Raw genomic sequence first — 17,263 nt, 5'->3', positions numbered from 1 at the left:
AACCACGACGTTAACGGCATAACAGCAGATCGTCTTTTTGTTCCGCCGTGCCTTTTATCAATCAATCAACATATTTATCATTATAAGACTTTCGTGTCAGCATAAGATATGTAAATATTTGCCTTTAACAATGATTTCACATTTTTACAGCCTAACCAGAGCAAAATAAATGCTAATAATTTGTAGTGATATTGTGTAATGCCCGCTGGGCGACTGCGTCACTAATATCAATGCAAAACTGTATCAAACCAATCAAAATAAAGGCATACATTTTGCAAAGCAGTTACCCAAGAAAAGTTGCTTCCTGTTCTAATTAATTTGCTCTTCATTTGAAAAACATTCTGTTTGTTAATATAATCAAATATACCCCATCCGACGTGTATATTTACATATCTTCAAGGTGTCTAAACCACAAAAACTAGCCTATTCATTTGTGTCCACTGTAGTGGACGTTTGTTTTTGGTCTTTTGACGTATTTGAGCAGCCCTAAAAAGTTCTAGTGTCGCCAGTGGAGGAGATCCCAGCTTTGTCAATGTGGTCTCGTGTTGATGGGTGCAGATGCAATGAACTTTTCTGTCTCGCTGAGACAAAGTGGACACAACATCGGACGTAAATGAATTTACTGGGTGGAAATGGTGCGAACGAGCGAGCAAATTGTTTTGATGGAGCACAAATGGTGCAGCAAAACACGTAGACCGACATGCATATTGATACATATACCAGTAATTTATACTCTACAAAAAAACCCTAATAGTAATGTTGTTACTATTCCACGGAAATAAACACACTTGTATAAACAAAGCATTGCTTTTGTTATTTTGTGAGCGGGTTCCCACGCACACCAAAAAAAGATTTTTTTTACACTTTTAAGCCCTTAAACACAACTCCGGATCAAATTGACCCAGCAGATTTTTTGCCGCTCCTTACGAACAAACATAACAGGAGGGTTCAAATATTCCTTTCCATTCCTTTCCATTCTTTTTGTCTTTTGTTCTTAAAAAAAAACCAACACCTTGGAACTGTCCTCTGTGATCTTAGCAACAGGTAGAGCAAGCGCTATTGAAACCCTGCGTGCATTCCCCCTCTCCAGCGGGGTTCCTGTTATTGTATTGTTGGGCCCACCTTCAAAGCTGAAACACTGCAGAGCTTCTTCATGTCCTTGAGAAATTAACATGGGAGGACTGGCTTTGCTCCGAGGGAGCCCTATTGAGGCCGCGTCCCCCCCACCCCGTAATCCCCGTCTGAAAGACATACCTCCGCCGGCCGGACCGAGGCGGCCCAAGCCCAGCGGGCCCGGTCCCTCCCGACACGGTAGCCGAAGCGTATCCTGACATTTACGAGCGCGTTTGATTCAAATTGTTGACTTGGAAATGATCGCGGGAGCGATGGGCAGAGCGCGATGACTTAGGCCACGCGCAGATGAACAGAGGAAAAACCTAAAACCTGCTCACTTCTCCCGACTCAGCGGGGAAGAGCTCGCGCCGGAAGGCGGACAGTGAGCGATGGACAGCGGGGAGACGTAAACCGCCGCTGATGGACGGATGTTTTTAGGCCATCAAACGGCCGGCTCGGGAAAGGAAAACGACAGGGGGAAAATCGGGAGGGGGTCTTACTCGGGGAAGAGAAACTTTCGGACTTGAAAGGTAGCCGGACAAAAAAAACAAAGTTAAGCTGAGATGTTGGACAGAGTAACTCGGAGGGTGTCCAAACTGCGGCCCGCGCCATACGGTATTCCAAGAAAAAATAGCAAGACGGCCAATTAGTTTCGGGAAGGTAAAAACAGGAAACGGAAATATCGCGCGACCTTCCAAATTAAAAGCACACTTTTTTAAAGTAAGATTTAACTGAACATCCAAAACTAAAGCGCTTGAAAAATTCTTAACACAAAATAAATGTTATCTTGACGCCCCGCGTGTCAACGGGATGGACTCAAAGGGGTCCGTTTGCTAGTTCTTTTCTTGAAACCCAGAAAGTAACAACCCTACCACAAACGCAGCGAAAAGCTAAATGATGAAGAGAGGAAGTAAACAGGAAATACAAAAAAAAGATACGGCAGCAAACAATACAAACCGGAGCTAACACTGAATAAATCTCATCTTGAAGAGCCCGTTTGTGAGCACGGCTAGATTAGACGTTGGTTCGGTCTGCTTGCTTCTTTTAATGAAAATGATTTGGTTTAACAAAATCTGCACTACTGATTCCACTAATACACACACACACACATATATATATATATAATTATTCAACCTTAAAGCGCTTTTTTTTCTCTTAAGGCGAACGCTGGTCTCTCAGCATTCAGCACAAGTGGACGCATCCTCCAAGCGAGCCGGCGTTTGGTCCAATGCCATCCGCCATAACTTCAGGGATGCTCTCTATATCGCGTGAAAAGAAATGCGGCGAGGTCAAAGGGCAAATCTTAAGATGTATTTTTCCCGCAGAATTAGATGGGCATGAGCGCATTTGCACACATACCGGATGGCTTCACCTGCTTTTTCTTTTTTTCTTTTTCCTACTCTCATTTACATCGTGTGCGAGCGCCTGCCGAAGAGAGTGGGAAGCCTTGTGGAAGAATGAGGAAATGGTCCATTTTTGAGAGCACACTGAAGTAGAAGCAGTGCAGCCTATGTTGGCATTTCATTCGCCAATCGATGAATAACCCAGAGCCATGTTTTTCACTGCAGATTGGCAGCCATTGTGCGCGCGTGTGTGTGTGTGTGTGTGTGTGTGAGAGAGAGAAAAGGATGGGGGCACGGAAGAGTGGGGATTCATCCTTCCCGGTAGAATTACACACTGGTCAAAAGTATTTGCAATGCCAGGAGGTATTTTTGAAAGATATGTGAGGGAAAAAAAACAAAAAATCCAATAGCATGGTGACCTTTTGCTGGGCATTTGCGAACAGATTCGCATTCCATATAATCTGGCTCACAGTCAAAATCTCTTCTGGTGTACAACGCTGTTGATTCTAAATTATGGTAATCTATTCTGCTTGTGTACGTACTTTGATGTCTCTATTGGCCTCTTTTGTTTCTACTTGGGCGGGCAAAGTGGCTCGCTTGAGTTTCCGACACCTTTGCCTTGTACTTCACGGGCGTACGTTGGGGCTGAGCCATTTGCCAGTCCCCCAAAAATATTTCGATTCAAACGTGCGGATGATAAATCAATCTGTTTAACATCATCATTAATAATATTATATATACTGTAAGATAGTATAATACTATAATTTGAAGACGGACAATTTGTTTAGTTAAAAAAAAACATTATTCCGTTTATTTTATACATTTATCAATTGATGGAAATGACACTCATTTGAAAGAAGTGCTCATGTGTTATGGGACAAAAACAGTCAATTTCCCTTTTCAAATTAAGAGCAAATTAACTGGAAAAATTAAACAACTCATCGCTAAACTGTGCTATAGTGACTGCTTTGCAAAAATGTTGTATGCCTTTATTTTGTCTCGTTTTGTATTAAAGCACATTCTTACACGGGACCGCCATTTTTCTGACAGACAAACCAGAAATAAAACAGTGGATGCTAAAAACACGCCACGCAACATTTTAACCAAGTGAATGAAACATCTAATTCATGAACTCTTACTGTCAACTGCAAACGAATACAAGAATGCGACCACGAATGAAAAAAAAAAATCATAACACCGCATTCCTCCTCTCATAATTTGTATGAATGCGTCTCCACTTTTCGCTGAGTAATGGCATACTTATGGGTGATATGAGCGATACGGGCCCCGGGGCGGTCGCGCAAGTCCCGCTGAGCATCAACACAGCGCAATCATATTACACGAGCTGCCGATCAGCCATTGGTTCCCGCGCCGTGACACGTTAATGGCACGGTCGGACGCGGCGACGGCGGGGAGCGCCGCCTTCACGCCGCGAGGTGAGGCCGTGCGGTTATCCAACACGTGTGCACCCGCGGTTTCATCGCGCCGTTACAAAACACGCCGAAACATTCATTCAAATTAAAATCACACTGGCTCAAAGTCCCATTTCCTCGGATGTTGCCGAAAATTGATTCGCGTTGGCGGGATACTGGCTTTATAGGACCGTCTAAATTTTATTGTCATTGCCTGGAAATGGAGAAGGGATGCAGGAATTGGATCATTATTTACCAAAATGTTACCTGAAATTGTATTTTTTACGTTAAAAGAAGCAAAAAAAAACAAATCAACTTTTACTTTTTATAGGGGTTTCTATAGGTTACAGCTTATTCTGAATCCGAAAATAATCCGAAAAAAATCAACGTAAATGGATGTGGAACATTAACATCAATGTCTTAAATATGTGAACCAGAAGAAAAAGGTATAAATGTTATAAATTGTGTTGATTTTTTTTTTTCCAAAATCATATTAATCGTTAATGTGGCTCAGAATTTTTTTTTGACAATTTTAAGAAGTTTCTAACCCTGCACACTTTGACAATGACAGAGCCACAGCACCCTCTAGTGCCATAGATGAGCAATTACACATGCAAATGAAAATGAATGACTTTATACATTCAAGTCATCGATTACAGTGGGTAATTAATAATTGATTTCTTGAACCTTAGTACTTGTAATTGATTTATTTAGGAAAAGACCTGACGCAATCAATTACTCTAAGCAATTAAGTACGAAAGTGATCAATTAGTACTTTTATTACTGAAAAAAAAAAAACTTTAGTACCTAATTCATTATTTATTCAATTCGTAATTCAGTAGCCATGTTTTGACCCTACTTTAGCCAAACATTTGGGAAAAAAAAAAAAACACCTGAAATTTAATGTTTGGACTCTTTCAAAACTAAAAACAAAAACAAAACAAAAAAACGTAAAAATACATATTTGGGATTAAATCAGTTCACGTGATTTAGAAAAAAAAATCTTTCTCAAACAAACTTTGGCGTCATAATAAAGTATTCAGTTTTATTGTGCATTTCACGCTCCAAAACAAAGAATTTTGTAGAAACCGATGTGGAAAATGAACCGAAAAGCAGCATCACTTCTCCGTGGTCTTGACCTTTTCTGGCTCATTTTCAGCAGGTGGTCCCCTCCTATTAGCCAAGTCCAATATAGCGTTCTTTTCCCCCTAAACATTCCAACCTAAAGGACAATTGCCATCATCTCTATGTATTGTATTGCATATTAATTCCCGACGCGCCGCAGGGAATGAACAAATTAATCTTGAGATTAGCCTCCTCGGATAAGCGTACTAGAACATAGCATGTCCATCTATGACGCACGGCCATATCACGTCAAACTTTAACCTGCGTGCGGTATTTAGTCCAATCCTTTGATCCTCGAATCAAGGCATTTCACATCAAAGGGAAAGCATCGAAAGAGGACACTGGGGAGCTGAAATTTCACCCCTATGCCTTTCACGTCATAGGGAAATCATTGAAAGAAGACACGAGAGCGGAAATTTCCCCCCAAGGCATGTCACATCAAGAGGAAAGCATTGAAGCTGAAATCGGAAGCTGAAATTTCAACCAAAGGCATATCCCATTCATTGAAAGAAGACATGAGAGCTGAAATTTCAGCCCAAGGCATTTCACACCAAAGGGAAAGCATTGAAAGAAGAACTCTAGAGAGCTGGCATTTGAAGCAAAGGCGTTTCACATCAAAGGGAAAGCATTGAAAGAAGACAGGAGGGAGCTGAAATTTCACCCAGATGGTGACATGTCATTCAACACGGCACACCACCACTTAGCGATCCCACTACCGGGAGTTTGCCTTACCTCGGCTAAATCGCCGCGAGAACGACGTTGAAGACAACGACCCAAAAATGTTCCCAATGCCGCACGAGGGTTCAAAACGACGAGTTATCGCACGGCCGTGTATCGAAGGCGCGCAGGAACGCCGCCGTCCGTTATCTGAAGCCGCAAAACAAGCAGACGCGCCGGAGCCTTGACAAACGACGACGACGACGACGGCCCCCGCCGATCGGCCGGCATTCATCTTCGCGTCGACGCGAATACGTAAAGAAAGGAAACGTTGAATTGGCTCGTCCCTCCCTATCATCGCCTTTCTTCGGCCTCCTTCAGATAGCGCCGAGTGCGAGCTACAGCTCGTCCTTCATCTGGGAGATTTACGGCGCGCGAGCTTATTCAATTTATCGGCCGCTCCGCGACGCGCGTACGCGCGGCCGTCGGCCGACGGCTCGGAAAAGTGGCCGAACAGCATTTCCGGCCTCCCGCACGGCCGCCGCTTTCTTTTTGGGGCCACGTTTTCCTCCTCCTGCTTTTTTTCCGATGTTTACTTTGAGGCGGATTGCAAAGCGGCGTCAGACGTACCTTTGGCCCCCCGACGCGAACGGCGCACTCGCAGTCCGTGCCCCTTATTATCAAACAAGTTAATTGAATCCCCGCGCGCGAGCGACTTCCAGATGCGTCCGCGTTTCTAAAGGTACAAAAGCGGCGGAGTAGGTGTTAGATAGAAGGATTTGAGTATTTCGCCTGAATATGTCTTTGCTCTGGTCAGACGTTTTAGGAGAATCGTCGCAGCTTTGTAAACGGCTTTCATTTAGCGCCGGACAATATTCCTCCTATCTGCGTGTTTTTCAAAAGATTCCTCTTTGACCCGTCGTACGCCGACAACAGACGAAGACTCGGCGCTCGGCCGCGGCCCGCCGTTTGCTCGCCTTGCTAAATATACACCGGGAAATCGGATATGGACAGAACGGCCGTGACCCCGCAAACGTCTGCGCGCTAAAAGGAAAGGAATTGGTCTTTGTCCGTAGCGCCGCCGAACGTGGCGACGGCAACATATTCATGCCGAGGTTGTCGACTCGCAGAGATGCTGGAGTAATTGCTGTCGCGCTTCTCCAAAGACCCAAACAGGGGCGAGGGGCGCCGACGCGCGCTTTGCTTTGTGCCAACGGCGGCCGCTTGCTAAGCTGTACAAAAAAAAAAAAAAAACGCGTTTGAAAGTTGACTTTTTGAGAATTCTTCTGCGCCGTTCTTTACGACGATGACTTCAAAAGTGACACCGACGAGTTTTTGGGCGCTTTTAAGCTTGAAGGACGCTTGAGCAAACGTCCCTCCGATGTACCGTAGCGAATACGTTTGAAATATGATTGAATGGCTTCACTGTAAAAGTTCAAGCAACTTTATGTCACGGTGCGGAGACTGTGGACACGAGATGCGGATTGCGCTATAAGGCACACCTAAAAGCCTTAATTTTTTTAAAAAGCTGACGGCGCGCCTTATAATCAGGTGCGCCTTATATATGGATCAAGATTGGGATTGGTAGCTTTACCCGTTTACAGTTGAACAAGGTTGCTCATATTGACATTGAGTTATTATGCTATTGAGAGTTTAGCGTTATTATTTGAGTTATTATTGTCATTACTATATTGTGATTGGAAAAGTTTGAAAATATGTCTAATTGAGGGTGCGCCTTGTAGTGCAGAAATTACGATACATTCAAAAACCCTGGCAAAAGACATTCAAATGACATAACCAAATTGTTCGTATAACATGACCAACATTACCGATAAGTTCAAATGAACTTATCGATACTTTGGAATTGTTTCGTAGTACTTTGGGATACAAAACCTCAGTCATGACTTTACAAGTACATTAAAAAAAAAAAAAAACCTCGCAAAACACATTCAAATGACATTACCAAAAACGTTCAAACAACTTTACCAATACGTTCCAATGACCTCATCGCTTCATTGGAACAGTCAAAAAAACATTTCTCCAAAATGCCAGTTCCACATTTCAAATATAAAAACTTGAAAATAATTCAAATTTCAGGGGCGTTAAGGACCCCCAACGACGATTAGTTCATGGGAGGAATGCTAATAAACAGCCATTCCAAGACGGCCTTCCAACTGCTTAACATACATAGCATAGATGATTATTATTAATATTCAGGGTATGCCTCTCCGACAGTGTCAGTCAAAAGTCAGCGTTAGCTTCACGACGCTAATTAATCGCCCCGCTCACACCCGTTAGATTTTTCAGTTCCACCCAACCAGTTAGCGCCCGCACGACAAACTGCGAGGAAACCAACCCAACGACCAGTCGAAGAAAAAGGCCGGCGTTGATGAACATCTTCAATGCAGAGCGCAAAGGAAACGGAAATATTCCAGACTCATTTCCACCAACGTCACTCAAGCCTTCCAACGTCCCAGACGTCCCCCCCGGCCGCTCCCCCGATGTCGGAAAAATGGAAATCGGCGCAATCGGGATTCAACGCGTGAGCTCGGCGTGATATCAATTCTGCGCCACAGAGGTGAATGAATAATAACATTAATGACATATTTTCATTGACTTCAAGTCAGAGTTCCCTCTTATTAATTATGCACTCCCGTCTTTAAAACTCTGAAATCTGGAGCCGGAGTTTCCCGCCCGCGCATAAAGGGTTATTTTCAGTCAAAGTTATAAAGGGAGCTATCGGTGTGGAATAATGTTAACATTGTTTGAATGAATGCGCATCATCAGGGAGATAAAAAGCTCATAAGTGCAATCAATAGCTTTGAATCCAAACGGCGGGCGGGAAAAAAGCAGCAGCAGAAAAAACAAACGCCGTGCTGATTATCTCCCAAACTCTTTTTTTCTTTTTTTTTTTTTTTGCGAAGCGTCCGCTCTGTCCGCGCAAGGCGCGCGTAAACGGCGGCCACGTTTCGGGCTTCCTATTTACCGTTGAGTACGACGCGGCGGGGATTTCATTTGCGAGCGCCTCGTCTGCTATTCATCCGCCCCGGCATTGAGTAAAGACGGACTTGATCCGCCCGTGAGCGCACGATAATTCCGCCGGCTCTTTTTCTTCCCGTAAGAGGTCTTTATTTCTATAAAGGACATCCAAACCCGAGACTCGATTCGACCATGAATAAAGCTTTCCTCCGGGGTCTTGGATCGTTATGCCACAGAACGGCCTTATTCCCGCAAAAGGCCCCCGGCCCAAGCCGGGACATCTCCGCTTTAAATCAGCTTCGGGATCTCACGGACGCCGGTGATTTCCTTGTAGGCCTTTGTGCTCTTAAGAAGTGATGGCCCTCCTTCGATGCCCCCGTGGATTAAACGGGGCAGAGCGCTTCACTCCTCTCTCACGCCGCTCGCCGACGCCTCTACCTTTGTAACCAATAAAAGACTAACTAGAAAAGAATGAATCAATCTACTGGAAGCCTCCCCGCGGTTTTCTCATCATCTCGCGTGTCGTATGTCATCTTAGATGGGAACACAAAAAGGGAAAACTCGCTATGAGGGACGCCGCCGACGCCATTCAATGCGGCGGAAAGCCACGCCAGCGTGAAGTGAGAGATAACGTCCAGACTTTGTGTAGGTGACGGCTTTATTTCTGCTGAGGCTACCGCGCCTTTGACTTGTTTGGCTGCACGACGTATAGGACAAAAATATAACCATTAAGTGGCCTTTGGCGCCACCTACTGTCTCAAAGTGTTACATACAAGTCATTGGAAAAATAGGTTGGCCTATCTCAACTGCCGCCAATGACAAGAAATGCAATATAACACATAGGTTTAACATCCAGCAAAAAACGCGGGTTATAATGTGTGTGGGTACTTCCAACCCGGCACCCATGAACTTATGCGTGGTAATTATTTAGTTTAGGATTTGCGGCACGCTTCTATTTTGAACTTTAACATCATTTTATATTTAGGGTGACGCTAGTGTTTTTCTTTCAATGCGTTCTCCTTCGATTTCACAAAGAAATCATCAAAAAGGTCCCGCATTGGTACCGCGTATGCGCGAGGGTCAATTTTGGCAACAAATTCTGCTATTTTCTTACCGTGTATAAGACGCACGGACGCTTTGGCAACAGTGTAAGAATTATAGCGAAACAGACTTGCTAAAGTGTGACAGTAAAACTCCTCTAGAACGAAACCTGCACGTGCAAACATACCCCCCATGCATTGTCTCCTTCTTACTTCCTCATACAAGGAAAAATCCCCCCTCCTTGTGTTTTTTTAACCCTCCAAAATATGTTCCAACTTCAACCTATGAACAAGCAGCTCGCTTTATTTCTTCCTCTGCGTCCATCCGCAAATCAAAGCGTTTCTAATTCAATTTCAAGTACCAACGATAGCGAGTCGGCCAGAAATCGCTGTTTGATAGAGGATTCAAAGTTTGAGCGTTTTTCTCAAAGTCCGTTACGGCAGCGACGCAAAGGACAAAACGGAAAGGCGCGGCGGGCAGGCCGAACAGCATGAAAGAGCTTTACGTTGGCGTAGGGTTTGGCGGCGCCAAAGAAACGGCGGCGCATTCGGCGGCCCGGGCGGCGCATTCGCGCGAGTTCTCCACATCAGGGGATGAAGCTGTCTGTTCAGGTGATTGACACAAGCCCACATTAAGAGGCGGTTTTGTAAATGAGTCCGCGGAGACCCTTTGGAGCCCGGCTAGCGAAGGAAGGCTGTCTCCGAGAGGAGCCGTGCCTTTTTAACCCCGCTCATTGGTATGCCGATGGGCGGGTGGCGAGCCGCTCTCTAAATGGCTGAGGCGCGGCGGCCGCTACCCCCTCGACACCTTCCTGCGCAGACGGAGCCCGTGGAGAGCTGCCAACAATATGCGAGCCGCAACCCTCAAATTACAATGGACCCAATTAATAATCACATAGTTATTTCATATTTTATAGCGAGCGGGGCGCTCGGCAGAACAAAGGACTCCGCGGAAAAGACTTTGCTCTTAACAATGTGGGGATGTGCTTTCAATAACCTTTTGTTTTCATTATAGTCTTTTATTTTTCTATTTTTAATTGACATGGTTAGTTCATGCAGGTACGCGTCATATAAATGTACATGCGAGCCAGGCTGCATTAGGAATAGCTTTTGTTTCATGAGGCGGTAAGGACCGATCACCTGTTTTCTGCATCGGCTTTTGTGATGTTGGTAAGTTTTGGCAAAAAGCAGATTTAAGTGAGCGTATGTTGACAAACAGGCAAACTGAAACACTACAATTGCAACCACCAACTACTGCTGTTTAGAACAAATTTGCAAGTCAATTTTGTCCAAAAACAGTATTGTTGTATTCTCATTTCCTATGATTATTTTAGCTCAATGGTGAGACCCTTATGCTTTTTTTATTTATTTCTTTTCTTTGTGTTGTGCCGGTGGAGTACAATTTTTTATCCGCTACCCCTTAAACTTGAGTTGACTGCCGCTCTGATTTTAGTTTGTCCAATACATAACATCTTTCCATGTATTGAATTGGGAATATTTAATCAAAATGAAGCCATAAAAATGATCCCCACAATCCATTCAACACAGAAAATAAGGTTATAAAGGTAATACAAATTGAAACAATATCAAATTCTTAAAAAAAAGTTCATCCTGTGAAGCTTGATAGTAACAAGAGTAGTTTGTTAGCTGTATGCTTTATTTTGAGTTTTCAGACAACACTATAATTGATCACAAATGTATACACAATGTGATCCAGCGGATTAGATCTGTGTTAAATATAATTGCAAGCCCCGTTATATCCTGCTTAAATATTGTTAAAATATGAAATCTCACTGACATTGTACAATTTTTTTTTACATTTTTCACATTAACAATAAATATGAATTGCATGGAATGCAAGGATAATAGAAATTCAGAAAATGACTAAACTCTATACTGACATTTTTTTATAAAGATTTTGCACATAAAAGTTAAATACAACAGAACTTTAGGAGTCGAGTTAAAGAGAAAGTCAATGCCATTTTTAAAATTTTATTTTACAGTGGAGGCGTTCTTAGCACTGTTGAGGGATCCGAGGAGGAGTTTGCGTGTTCTCCCCGTGCCCGCGTCGGTTCAATTCAGGCACTCCGACTTCCTCCCACATTCCAAAAATCATACATGCTGCATGTGTCGGCCACTTAGGTGTGATTGGGTGCGTGAATGTGTGAATGTTTGTTCCCGCTCAGCGATTGGCTGGCAACCATCGGGGGTGTACCCCGCCTACTGCGCGAAGACAGCTGGGATAGGCAGCGGCAAATCTGAGACCCTAATGAGGATAAGCGGCTTGAGAAAACGGACGGGTGTCCAATGCAACTCCATTCATCTCACCACGTGACTTTGACTGATATTTGTGCAATTTTAAATTCAACAACAAAATCCAGTTATAATCCAGTTATTATTTGTCCAAGAGGGTGGCCATTTTGTCACCGGCCGTCAACTGAAAATGACATCGTGGCTCGGCTCGTTAATGTCACATGACCAGAAAATCTCAATAATGAGAAGAACAATGAGAGATTTTGAAGCCTACGCCGGTTGTGTTTTACGAATCGATGAATTTGTTTTACAGTCCAAGACATGACCATCATAATAAAACATACACGGAAGAAAATGCGCACGCTCGCGGCCGTAGAGCTAATTTGGGCAGGGCGCTCGCTTAGGCTAACGTTCGACAGTAACGAAGCGAGCAGGAAACAATTAGTACCGCCCCGAGCGCGATGCATTATTGATGGGAATCAAGAAGAATATGACACGACGCGAGCAATAGACGACGCTGTGGGCCGCTTAGACATTCAATTCCCATCGGCGTCTGGCTCCGCTCTTACACAAGCATTTGTTCGCGTAAAGCCTTCCTCGGACGCTTCGCTTCCACTTCAAACGTCTCGCGCGTCTTCAGAAGAGCGAGAAGGCCGGGAGCAAATATGGCACTTTGCACTTCTTAGCAATACCAAGACATTTTTACATGACTGGCTTCGGCTTTTGTCGCAAAAGCCTTCCTCCAAGATGTGTAATTTGATATCCTATAATTAATCCCACCTTGCGCTAAGCATTCCTGCGTGAAGCCTCCCCGTAGCCTGCGCTACGCAAGCGGTACGGCGCCTCTTTATGTCAGCCGTGAACACTTTTCGCTTTCTGACATGTTCATTTAAAGTCGTTAATCAGATGTAAATATGCAAAGCGGCTTCCCAGGGGCAGCCTTTGAAATGCAAATACCGGGTGCAAACAAAGGTGGGGTGGATATAGGTTCTGATGCAGCAAAATCATGGAGGTTGTTCATGCTCATTAAAATATGAAACGCTATCATTTTTAAATGCCGTCTATCCATCTGTCTATCCGTCTATCCGTCTATCTATCTGTCTATGTCTATCTGTCCATCCATCCATCCATCCATCCATCCATCCATCCAAAAGATCATGTCATATGCAGCTGGAAAGCATTTAAAGCCACGTGGGTGGCTTTAAGTGAAGAATATTTATGAAAAGAGCTCCATTATGTTTTAACCTGAAAAAGGTTTTCTCTCATGTTATATTAATGCCAATAAATACGGTCTTTGAAGGGTTTCCATTTACACCAGAGAGTTATGTGAACTCAAGAGGTCCATACTTTAAGTGGGATGTGGGAAAGTTGTTTAAAAGAGATTCAAGTCCATTTTTTTCTTCGCAATATGCTTTGTGTCAACCTACTAGTCGAAACTCGGCTTGAAAATGAATATTTTGTTTTGTGGGATATGAATTAAGCCACCTGTCTTGTGTTTAAGGCGTCTTAAGATGCGGCCAAGACTGACGGGCCAGCAAAAAAGAAAATAAAATCTGAAAAGCCCATCCCTAAATTTTACTGTGCTTTTCATATTTACATCCAGCCACCAGAACGAGTGCTGTTCTGATCCACGCCACTAGAGGGCGCGTAGCACAATGTAACCTGTTGGAGGCGCCCATGAAAGAAAAAGTCTCAAGTTAAGTACTACAAGCTAATATTTTTATCCCCCCTGTTTTAAATCGGAAGTTAAAATATATCCTGCTCATAGTAACATACATTTGCCCCAGTACAAGGGAAAGCGTGTTTGAAGCTGTGCCGATATCATATTATCGCGTCTAAAGGTGACTACTGAGAAATGTTTAGCTTTATGCTAATATGTTTACATTTCGAACGTAATTAAGCTAGAGATGCTAATTACATGAAAAACGTTCTTCTGAAGGGCAAATTCTCACTTCTGTGTTCTGACCTGAGAGATTAATATCGGCCCTTTTCATCGACTCGTGTTCATGCCAATTATTGATTAGTCCATATGTATGCGAGGTGTTATTGCATTTGTTCACCATGTCGAAGAAACAGAATCCAGCCTTTGTTTTTGTCTGCAGACAGCAGGAGGAAAATGCCCCTCTGTGATATTTACTGTAGCTGAGCAAGTGCAACATTCCCAGAATGTTTAGGCGAAACTGCGTTGATGTTTTTTTTTTTTTTTTTTTGCCCCGCTCTCATGTCCCCATTGGAATTTCAGGAGGAAAATGTGCTTTCCTGAGTGCGTCAAGTGGCATTTTATGACACTGGAGTGGAACCTCATATTCAATTCCTGTTCAACACCTCTTCATTAACTACCCACCACTCACCATGTTTGAGGTAACTTTGCATTTTTCAAAACATCTTTGCATCTACACCGCTAACCGCCGTCGCCCCTTTGAAACATAAACACTACAAAAGGCAGGATTTGTCATAACCGCCAAATGTATTTTTTTGGATTGCAATTTGTCAAAGCAGAGCAATCCTGAGCAATCTCTGTGGAGAGGTTCTCCAGCCCCCGGTTGTGTGTACAGCCACTTAACCAGCCTCACAGACATTAGCCACCCATGACTTTACTGCCAATCCACATTCAACACCCACCGTAGTCCCCATTAAAATTTCACAGGTCAAAAATTTAAAAGGCTGTTAAAGAAATGCTTTTTCATTACATGTGACGAAAAAAAAAAAAAGGAATAGGTCAGCCTGTGGCATAATGGCGCTGTAATTAGAGCGTCATGGTTTGATAAAGTGTGACTGTAAATCAATGTAGTACTAATTAATCAATATCTTAATTATTAGACCTTTAAACGAGGATTTTGTTAAATTCCCCTGGATCCGGCTGCCACATTGGCCTCCTTTGTCATCATTAGAGCGAGCGGCGAGGGTTTCGCGGCGTTCAACGTGCCATCAAATGGCCATGAATAGAGACAACAAAGAGCTTTGATATACTCTTGATGCTTAAGTAAGGGGAGAATTGAAGCTTCGGGAGGCGTATTTGTCCTATGATTGTAGGGTCATCCTGATTTTCCCCTTGTGTCTTTCTGCACCCACTAATTAGATTCTTTTGTCTGAGCACCCACTCAAGTCAGTTAGCCGTATGTGTTTCAGTGAGCGAATCATTATGAACAATACCCACGGTCACACATTGTGTGGAGACAGAACTAAACAATGTCCATAGAAACATCGAGCAAGAATCTTTGTACTCTGTGAATGACCCGAATTTTGCTTATTGGAAATGATGCATGTTGCAAAATAAAGATGTCTGCGTTATCTCTTGGGCACGAGTACCGCGGCCGAGTTTGTTACTTTAACGAAGAATTAGGGATGCCGCGTTGAGCGGACCGATACCGGTGTGAGAACTCAACTTTTGAGTATTCGGTGATAACAAGCACCACTTAGTTATCACGCTACTGGGAGTGTGTCGTCCCTTGGCCAAAATACTGGTTCAAATTGTAATTGAAGTGTACATCGGTGAAATTTCAGCTTCTTACTTACTTTTTTCAGTGCTTTCCTTTTGATGTGAAATGCCTTTAATGATGATAGGATTGAACACGTGTTTTTCTCAAAACTAGTGATTTGGACTTGGCAACATTTCAACTGCTGTAACTTTATCCATTTTTGCACTTTTTTTTAAAGGTAGAATATATAATTAGAATAATAATGATTGATAATTAGAATATATCTATAATTTCTGACATAAGACAGATTTTGTGACTACAGTGGACCCCTGGGTTACAGTGTCCCAATCTTACGTCAGCACTATGCGGAGTACTACGTTTTTTCGCCTCCTTTTTACGGCATTTTTACCGTTTTATGGCATCAACAACAATGACAACATTCAAACTTGGCGGTCAGTGTATGACTGTGCGAGTCGCACCACGCTCATACGTCACATCATACGTCACTAAAATACTGGTCTGCTATTGGTCGGCGTCACTAAGATGCTGGTCTGCTATTGGTCGGCGTCACGGTGTCACTAAGATGCCCATACGATATAAGAGTCGATCTCATGTAGGTGCTTACAATATCGTATTTATCGTGCATTTTAGTGCTCAACCCTAACTTGAATTGGTTAGCATGTGTCCCAAGATTGCTAGTGATGTTAAAGGGAGAAGTAAGAAGATGATTACTATGGAAACAAAGCTGGAAATAATCAAGAAATAAGAAGAAATGTATTTTTCCCTCATATATTTTTTATGTTATTTAATTCTATACAATTATATGTATAAGTAGTATTTACTATGATGTATGGCAGGGGTCCACTTTAATTTATAGAATACACAGCGACATACTGTTGTAAGAGCGTGTGTACACTTTTGCAACTACAAATGTATATATATATTTTTTCATCATACGTATTGTAACTAATTTGAGACCTCGGTCCAGTGTTTTGCAGAATTATAGATCGCCATCCTTCCGAGTCTACTAACCGTGACGACACGATCTTAAAATAAACTGACCCTCCCCTGAAATGCGCCTTCTTAGTAAAAGCACGTCTTCGGCAAATGATTAAAATATAGCCCAAGACATCTTACTGAATATACAATCTACTTTAAGCCCCCATTCCCAAAGGGAGGTAACAAAGTCATTTACCAGACGCAAATGTGGGTTGGTTAAAGTTAGCATGATTTACAATACAAAACAGTATGTCCTTTGTTAGGCTGTGAGGGATTGCAGCGTTAATATTGCAGGTTTAATAAAATTATAGGACCTTTCCTTGGTTGTCATGGTTACAGTTAATAGCCCCCGCAAGCAGCTATCGGTATTGCATATTTCCACATCTTGAACACTGTTGCTCAAAATGTGATTAAGTCATTTAAAAAAAACACTAATTAAAGGTCTGTGTCAGTCTAGAACTCACTAAATTGATATTTAGACTTTGCTGAAAATTAATTTAAGCTTCAATGGCTGATGGGCTTGGATTAGAATGACAACAAATTGGAGGACAGGCAGGTGAGACCACATGTGGTTCAAAGGTTGGTGAAGTGTCAAGACAAATTACTGTAATGCTAATAATTTGGCTAATTTAGATGTCACTGACAAAAAAAGGCTTCTTTTTCCAAAACCAACGTCATAACTTTAAACGGCTGTATTAAGAAAAAAAAATCCGCCTTTGACTGAAAACGACATCCCTGTTGCTCGGGTAACAACCAATCAGGGCTCGGCTGTTTTCTGAATTTGCTCACGTGACATTCGCAAGTTGAGCAAACGTCTCATGTCCAAACTCAGAAAACGGATGAGCCACGATTGCTTGTTACAGCAACTGTGATGTCATTTTCAGTCGACAGAAAGTGGCAAAATCCTTGACCCCTGAGACTGA

General features: G+C 42.9%; 1 protein-coding gene across 1 annotated transcript in view; it reads left to right on the top strand.

Annotated features, from left to right (window-relative positions):
* The first annotated feature begins 14,252 nt into the window (after positions 1 to 14,252).
* fign (fidgetin) overlaps positions 14,253 to 17,263 on the top strand; it is a 58,840-nt gene continuing 55,829 nt past the window's right edge. Inside the window, exon 1 of the mRNA XM_088415908.1 lies at positions 14,253 to 14,283. The gene's annotated coding sequence lies outside the window, so the exon portion shown is untranslated. The remainder of the gene's footprint in view (positions 14,284 to 17,263) is intronic.

Source organism: Hippichthys cyanospilos, chromosome 5 (genome assembly GCF_059441005.1).
Source record: "Hippichthys cyanospilos isolate Australia breed blue-spotted pipefish chromosome 5, RoL_Hcya_1.0, whole genome shotgun sequence".
In the NCBI taxonomy this organism is placed as follows: domain Eukaryota; kingdom Metazoa; phylum Chordata; class Actinopteri; order Syngnathiformes; family Syngnathidae; genus Hippichthys; species Hippichthys cyanospilos.
This window is presented reverse-complemented; position numbering and strand designations above follow the sequence as displayed.